Here is a 9,217-nt window from a genome sequence, read left to right as displayed (position 1 = left end):
TTCTCTCTCGCATCAGTCTCTCTCTCTCTCTTCCCCCCCTCCCTACCCCCGGGGTCTCCAGAGAACTTACTCCATTGTTTATGGTACTTCTTACACAGGTTTAAAAATAATTACCTCATGTATCATTTCTTCTATCGAACTTCAAGCTCCTAGAGACAGGGCCCTGCTGCCAAAATTGTTCAGTGAATTCAGAAAGCTCACGAATACAAAGTCAATATAAAAATTGTTGTATTCTACATACTATTACAGAGCAATTGGAGAATGAAATTTAAAATATACTGTTTGCAATACATCAGAAATATCAATACAAAGGAATAAATCTAACAAAATATGCGGGATTCCTACTCTGAAACCTACAAAACATTGCTGAGAGAAATTTTTAAACAAATGGAGACACAACATGTTCATAGATAGGAGGACTCAATGCTAATCTATAGATTAATTTAATCCTTATAAAAATCCAGCAGGGCCATAGCTGGTTTGGCTCAGTGGGTAGAGTGTCAGCCTTTGGACTGAAGGGTCCCCGGTTCGATTCCGGCCAAGGGCACATGCCTGGGTTGCGGGCTCGATCCCCGTGTGAGGCGTGCAGGAGGCAGCCCATCAATGATTTCTCTCATCATTGATGTTTCTATCTCTCTCTCCCTCTCCCTTCCTCTCTGAAATCAATGAAAATATATTTAAATAAAATCCAGCAGGTTTCTTTGAGGAGGCAGACAAGCTGATTCTAAAATTTAAGTGGAAATGCAAAGGGTCTGGAATAGCCAAAATAATCTTGAAAAAGAAAAATAAAGTTGGAGGGATTAAACTATTTTATTTCAGGATGTACTATAAAGTTAAAATAGTCAAGACAGCGTGGTGTTAGCAAAAGTGAACACAAATAGATTAATGAAACAGATTAGAAATTTTAGAAATATACCAACATATATATGGTTAACTGATGTTTTTATAAAGTTCCCTTGTCAATACAATGTGGAGGTGAAATTCTATTTAACAAATATTTCTGGAAAAACTGATTTTCATATACAGTAAATAAACCTCAACTTCTTGCTTACTCTATAGACAAAGATTAATTGGAGAGGGGTCATAGAGGTAAATGTACAACCCACAACCATAAAGTGTCTATATTAAACCACAGGAAAATATCTTTGTGACCTTGGGGTAGGCAAAGATTTTTTGGTCAGGACACAAAAGCAATGACCATGCCCTAACCAGTTTGGCTCAGTGGATAGAGCATCAGCCTGCGGAATGAAGGATCCCGGGTTCGATTCCGGTGAAGGGCATGTACCTTGGTTGCGGGCACATCCCCAGCAGGAGGTGTGCAGAAGGCAGCTAATCGATGTTTCTCTCTCATTGATGTTTCTAACTCTCTTTCCCTCTCCCTTCCGCTCTGTAAAAAAAAAATCAATAAAATATATATTTTTTAAAAAGCAATGATCACAATTTTTAAATGGATAAATTAAACTTTATGAAAGTTCAAATATTTTGCTATCAAAAGGAACTATTCAGAAAATAATGAGGACATATATCACAGCACATGAAAATATAAATGACTGAATTAAAAATGGCAAATGATTTGAACGGACATTTCACAAAAATGATATAGAAATGGCCAATAAGCACATGAAAAATTGTTCATTGTTAGTCTTACATGTGACACCCAAAGCATAAGCAACAAGAAAAAATAGACAGATTGGACTTCATCACAATTTAAAAATTTGTGCTTCAGAGGACATTATCGAGAAAGTAAAAAGATAACCCACAGAATGGGAGAAAATGTCTGCATATCATACCTGATAAGAGACATACCTACAACATCTGAAGAACTCTTACAACTCAATTGTAAAAAGCCAATAATCCAATTAAAAATTGAATACACATTTCTCTAAAGAAACTTCACAAATGGCCTATCTTTATCTATATATATAAAACCCTAATATGCAAATAGGCTGAACAGTGGAACAACCAAGCAACTGAACAACCAGTCGCTATGGTGTGCGCTGACCACCAGGGGGTGCACGCGGAACATGTCGGGCATCAGCCACAGTGGAATGGTGGAGCAGGTGAGTGGGGGCGCCAGACCAAGGCAGGGTGCTGGTCGCTGTCATCAGAGCAAGCCTCTAGTGGTTACTGAAAATTCTTTGCTCCCACACACCACGGTCCCGCCGGGCGCTCACCCCGTGTGCTCGCCTTCAGCAGGTGCAAGTGGCAGCTGCCAGCCCCAATCGCTCCTCAGGGCTTCTCCACCTCCCTTTGCTCCTGAGGAGCAATTGGGGCTGGCAGCCGCCACTTGCACCCACTGCTGGCAACGGTCCCGCTCACTGCTGTTGCTGGAGCCGCTGCTTGCACCCACTGCCGGCGCCGGCCCCTCTCGCACCTGCAGCCGGTGCTGGAGCCGCTGCTTGCACCGGCTGCTGGTGCTCAGTGCCAGTCCCGATCACTTGGCACTGTCAGCGGGTGTGAGTGGCTGCTGCCAGCCCTTATTGCAGCTGAGGGCTTCTCCACCTCCCCCTGATCCTGAGGGGTGATTGGGGCAGCAGCCACCGCTCACATATGCTGACAGCGCTGGCCCCACTCACACTGTTGCTGGTGCCAATCCCAATCGCTCCACGCCATCAGCAGGTGTGAGCAGGGCCAGCACCATCAGCACGTGGGAGCAGCGGCAGTGGGAGCAGGGCTGGCAGCAGACATGGTACTGGGGGCCATGGTGGGAGGGGCCAGGCAGGAGTGTGGAGGATGGGCTGAGACCCACCCCTGTGCCCACTGCAGCCTCGCAGCCCACAGTTCATTTCAAGGTGCACAAATTCGTGCACTGGGCCCCTAGTAAGCACATGAAAAGATGCTCAACATTGTTAGTCATCAGGGAAATGCAAGTCAAAACCAAAATGAGATACTTCATACTCACTGGGATGGCTATATTAAAAAAGATAGATAATAACAAGTGTTGGTGAGGATGTGGAGAAATTGGAACATTCATCACTGCTGGTGGGAATGTGAAATGGTACAGCCACTTTTGAGAACAATTTGGCAGCACTTCCAAAGGTTAGACATGGAACTACCATCTGACCCAGCAATTCTACTCCCAGGTATATACTTAAGAGAAATGAAAACATATGTCCACACAAAAACTTCTACACACATTTATAGCAGCATTATTTATAATAGCCAAAAAGCAGAAACAACCAAATGTCCATCAACTGACTGAAGGATAAATAAGATGTGGTATAATTTTACAAAGGAGTATTATTCAGCAATGAAAAAAATGAAATGTTGGTACATGCCACAACATAAATGAATGTTAAGTGAAGGAAACAGGTCACAGAGGACCACATATTGTATGATTCCATTTATATAAAACTAGAGGCCTAGTGCACAAAATTTGTGCATGGCGGGGGGGGGGGGGTTGTCCCTCAGCCCGGCCTGCACCCTCTCACAATCTGGGGCCCTTCAGGGGATGTCTGACTGCAGGTTTAGGCCCGAAACCTGCAGTTAGACATCCCTCTCACAATCTGGGACCACTGGCTCCTAACCATTCGCCTGCCTACCTGATCGCCCCTAACCACTCACCTGCTTGCCTCATTGCCCCTAACCACTCATCTGCCTGCCTGATTGCCCCTAACTACTCTGCCTGCCTGCCTGATTGCCCCTAACTGCTTGCCTACCTGCCTGATCATCCTTAAACACCTCTGCCTTGGCCCCTGCCGCCATGGCTTCATCTGGAAGGATGTCCAGAATGACACTCAGAAGGTCATTCGGCTGTCTGGGCTAATTAGCATATTACGCTTTTATTATTATAGATGTCCAGAATAGGGAAATCTATAGAAATGTAAGGTAGATTAATGATTGCCTAAGGCTTGGAGGGAGTAGTGTGGAAGGTATAGGGGGTGAAGAATACAGGATTTTCTTTTTGGGGTAATGAAAATGTTCTAACGTTGATTGTGGCATTGATTGTTCCAACAATGATTGATGCACAATATACTAAAATCCACTGAATTATAAAATTTAAATTGATAAATTTGTATGGTAGGACAATTACATCACCATAAAGCTATTAAAACAAAAACTGTGAGATACCACTACACACTATAATGACTAATTTTAAAAAGACAGAATCACTAAGGGTAGGTAGACATGTGGAACAATTGAAATTCTCCTGCATCGTTGGTGGAACATAAGATGGTACAACTACTTTAGAAATACTAGTAGTTTGGCAGTTTCTTGTAGCATTAAACATTCATCTATGCTAAGATCCAGTGATTCTCTTCCCAGAAATTTCCTTAAGTGAAATAAAAATGTATGTCCACAAAATGACTTGCCCTAGAAAATTCATTGCAGTTAAGATGTAGCATAGCCTCAAATGGGACACATCCCAAAACTTCACCAATAAAAAACAAACAAACAATTGATGGCATGTCATACAATAGATACTCAGAATCAAAGAGAATGATTATAAATACATGCAACAACATGAGTGATTCTCAAAAACGTGCTCACCACGGATGTTAATCACCACAGGTACATACTGACTGATTCTGTTTCTATGAAATCCAGTAGCAGGAAAAGCCAATCTGTAATGAGAGAAGTCAGAACGAGGTTCCCTAGGATAGGATGATTTGATTTGGGAAGGGACCTGAGGGAAGATTGTGGTGATTGAAATGTTCTATATTTTGTTTTGGCTCCTGGTTACCTGACTATATACAGTTGTCAAGATTCATAAAACTGAACACTATGTTCTGCACTTTTTTTTTTATCTGCACATTTTATTGTACGGTAATTATACCTCAACTTAACTAGAAGGGGTTGAGAACCAGAGTATGAGCCCAGGAAAAGGAGCCCTAAAATTTGCTTCATTCATTGCAATAAATATTTACTGAGCCCCTGCTACAGAGCAGGCACTGTTCTGGGAGCTGGGGACACTGTGGAATAAGCCCCAGGTTCTTGGAGCTTATATTCTGGTGGGACGGACAATGAAAGTAAGTAGATATATAAGGTGAAGAGGGAAAAAAAAAAAAGGATAAAAGGATTTAGAGTAAAATGTTCTACTAAAGGTAGACACTGGAGATTCTAGGTATCACCTTTGCTCAAGAGAAACCCAAAATCCATTTGTGTTTTGCTTCTTTAATTGCTGCCCACTTGCCCTACAAGCTTGGGGCTTCCGTGTTTGCGCCTAATAATTCCCCTAATAGTTCCCACTTGGCTGGGATTCTTCCAGCTCCCCTTGGGCCACAAATATGGAAATCAGGACTTGCCCTCCAGCATGTTTCCAGGGCTGGGCTGAGTTCCTTAGAGCAGGGATCACCAGAGAGGCCTGCCGGTTTCACATTCCATCCAGACCTCTTCAAGGGGTGGAGGTCTTTCTGAGGAATTCTGTGGCCTAGCTCTTTAAAAAAAAATATATATATATATATTTATATATATAAATATATATATATATATTTGTATTGATTTCAGAGAGGAAGGGAGAGGGAGAGAGAGATAGAAACATCAATGATGAGAGAGAATCATTGATTGGCTGCCTCCTGCATACCCCACACTGGGGATCGAGCCCGAAACCCAAGCATATGCCCTGACCTGGAATCAAACTGGTGACCTCTTGGTTCCAGGGTCAATGCTCAACCGCTGAGCCACACCCGGCTGGGCTGTGGCCTAGCTCTTATTTAATTTTGCACCTGTGCAGTTGCATTGATCTGACCTTTGTCTCACAGAGACACCTGACCCCAAGGAGGACAGTTTGAGGAGTTCTCCACCTTTTCCCACTGCTTAGGAGGCAAACATGTTGATTGTCCTGTCAAAATTTCCTTCTGCCTACAGAGAAAATATGTGACCCGAGCAGGTCACTGTCAAGACAGGTGAGAGAGAGAGAGAGCTATGCCTCTTGAATGTGGCCTCAGCACCCTCCTCCCCCTGGGTGGAGGCCTCTCTTTAATGACCTCACTGCTCCGTGCATGGATTGGGTTTCCCCAGCGACAGTGCGGTGGACTTCCTCGGATGCCCTGACCTCTCGGAATGGGGGTTGTCCAGGCATGGTGGGCGGGGAGGGTGGCCCGCCCGCTCCCAGAGCTTTCCGATGGAAGCAGACTTGTGGGGCATTGTTGCGTCTCTCTCTCTCTCACTTCCTGTGGCTGTGAGTCACTGCTGCCTGTCAAATCATCTGCCACGTGTATTTAGTAAGATGTTCCCTTGTATTGACCCTGCCCTGGCCTGGGCAAGGGTTTTGAAAGGTAGGGGCAGACTCAGTTTATTAGGTCTCTCTGCTTTCTAGATTCACGTTGAAGGCCCCAGAATCCTGGGTATTATAACACAGATGCTGCATTGTTTTGTGGCGGATAAAGCAATCAACGCCCTTTGTAGGTTTTAGTTGTTTCCTATGCCACCGTAGGCAAGGGGTGACACGGTGGCCGACCGTGCTCAGAAAATAAGCGGACACTCGGCAGGATGGAAAACAACAAGATTCCGGAGCCTTTCTCTCTCTCTCCCAACTGGAGTCTCTGACTTGCTTTTTCAATGCTTTGATCCTCAGCTTCTCTTCTGTAAAATGGGGGCAAGCTGACTTCCATGATCACGCATTGCTCTCACAGGTGGGAAGTCAATCTATCTGGCTCCAGTCTCGGGGAGGGCGGGGAGGAGAGGGCTGGGAGAAAGGAGGAGGACCCCTGTGCTAGGCTTTCTGCACATAAGTGACCTTTATCCCAGGAAATCATGGGATTCTCATGAATGCCTACTTATGACATACAGGGCCAGCCCTGGGTACAGTTTTGGCCCCGCTTTTCTCTTCTCCTGACATGTTTGGGAAGAGGGAGCTTGGGGACACCTGCCTGGGATTATGGCATGGAAGAGGGAGATGGAGTTGTTACAGCCCAGGGGCGGGGGATGGTCTTTGCATAACATCTACCTTCAAGGTCTGTGACTGTCCCCAGCAGATGTCAAAAGGAGGGTAGGATGTTCACTGCCAGCCCACTTAACATGCCCTTTCTCTTGCCCTCTGGGCTGCCTGCAAGGAAAGGCCAGCAGCAACCATAAGGTTCTGAGCCTGGGGAGGTAAGGCTCACAGAAGGACCTGCTGGGAGCCTCAGAGGTGTCTCCTGCCCCAGCCACCCTCCAAACTCTGTCCTTCCTTACCTACTCTTTCCTCATTCTCTTACATTTTAAAACACAGATCTAAGCCAAACTTTGGGTGTCCATAAGCAAAGATAATACATGCCCTTGACCTGTAAGGCCCTACCCTATGAGTGACAGAAACGAGGCAATCTCCTCCCCCATAACTGCAGGTACTGGAGGAATCATTCTCCAAGCCACTGTCAGTTCAGTCCCTTCAGATCCTGAGATTAAAGTGCCACGTTGCTCAAATAAACAAGCGTACTGAGATAAGTTGAGATCTCCTCAGCCCACATATCTGCCCATCCACGCTGTCCCAGGCGTGGCAGTGTCAGGGTAAAAGGCCAGAGCTGTACAAACTGTCCTCACAGCCCCACCTCAGGCTTTCCCATGGAACAGAGGGCAGTGTGAACAAGGGATGGAAGCCAGCTCCCAAGTCTGGGCCAGCGCTTGTCCTGTGCCAAGTTAAAGGGGCAGGCCCCTCCCTGGCTCTGGGCTCTTCTCTGTCTTGTGGTCCAAGCTGAGTCACAGGCAGGAAAGCTAGTGCGATTGAACTCCCCTCCTCCTGCCCAGAGAGGGGATTAGGCTGGTCTGTTCTTCTGGATCCCATCTGGGCACCCCTGGCTTCTGGAGAAGATAGAGTGAAACAAAGGATGGGGCCCCCGCATCGCCATGAGTAAATTGGTTCATTCATTCAGCAAATGTTTATGGCCTACCACGCGGAACAGGCACACCGATAAAGCGATAAGGAGGTCCTGACCTTTGGCAGTTCAGCATAGTGGATGCTGGATCATGAAGCTGACTGGGCACAGAATGCTATAGGCTCCAGACGCGAGGCAGACAAGACCAGCTTCAGAGAGTCAGGGAAGACTTCCTGGAGGAGGTGGTGGTGCCAAATCCCCAGAGGCCATTGAGATGTAGATGTGGAGCAGGGCAGTTGACGAGTTTAGAGGCCCAGAAGGAGGAAAGAGACTCTAAATTGATACGCCACTGACTAGGACCCTCGACTATGGCTCCTCCTGGACTCCAGGCCAGACGGATAGTGTGGCAGGTCTTCTGCCCAGTGACCCTGACCAAGAAGAGGCCAGTCCCTTGTCCCACCAGCTCCCTGTGTTCCACACTGTCCAGAGAGCAAGACATGATCTACCTCTGTCTCCAGCCCTTCTCCCCAAGGTGCTCCCCTGTCAAGCAGAGAACGTGTGTGTGTGTGTGTGTGTGTGTGTGTGTGTGTGTGTGCGCGCGCGCACCTGTGCACACACTTGCATGTGCTGGTGTATGTCGCAGGGAAGGGGCTTCTACCAGGTTATTACTATCTATATCTCAGACCTGGGTGTACGTCTGCAGGTCAGATAGTGCATGCGACTGGGAACAGTTCATATCTTGGGGCAGAGTATATGGTTGACAGTCTGGGCAGGTGAGACATGGAGACAAAATCTCCAAGGGCCAGGCTGGAGATGTCTGTGGTGGCTTGACCTCCCACAGGGAATCTTTCTCCAGCCTGGGAAGCCAGCCCCACACCAGAGCGTTCCATCTAGGATGGACATACGGAGAGGACAAGCAGATACAGGCCCAGGGCCTTCAAGAAATAAATGAGCCGAAAGGAACCTCTTTCTTGCCCTGGCTGCTTTGGAGCCAAAGTGGGAAGAGGGGAGGGGCTTGCCCCAGCCTTGCCTTTGTGGTCAGAGAGAGATATACCCCATTTGCTTTCAGTAGTTGCTAAGAGTGTCCTGAGGGAGGTCACAACTGGCTTCCAGAAGTTCAAACCAGGGCCTGTTCCCTCCCATCTGTGAAAGGTATCAGGCCTTAGCCAATTCTAGCCCTTCACCCCTCACTCTGTTTCTTTCCTCCCCTCTTTTTCTCCCTACAAGCAGGCCCCTGCCAGAACTCCCCTTCCTCCCCACCTACCCCCAAAGGCAACCTTTTCCCAGTCCTGTAGCCTCCTGCTCAGGGAGCTGCACAGTCAGCCAGTCCACTTGCCCCTTGCCTTCCCTTTGTCTGACAGTAACCTCTTCCCTCCTCAGGGAGATGCACAGTCAGCCAGTCCACTTGCCCCTTGCTTTCCCTTTGCCTTGCCTGACAGTAACCTCTTCCCCCGCTGATGTCACCCCTGCTTTACACTAACACA

This window comes from Eptesicus fuscus, chromosome 17, assembly GCF_027574615.1.
Source record: "Eptesicus fuscus isolate TK198812 chromosome 17, DD_ASM_mEF_20220401, whole genome shotgun sequence".
NCBI classification, from domain to species: domain Eukaryota; kingdom Metazoa; phylum Chordata; class Mammalia; order Chiroptera; family Vespertilionidae; genus Eptesicus; species Eptesicus fuscus.
This window is presented reverse-complemented; position numbering follows the sequence as displayed.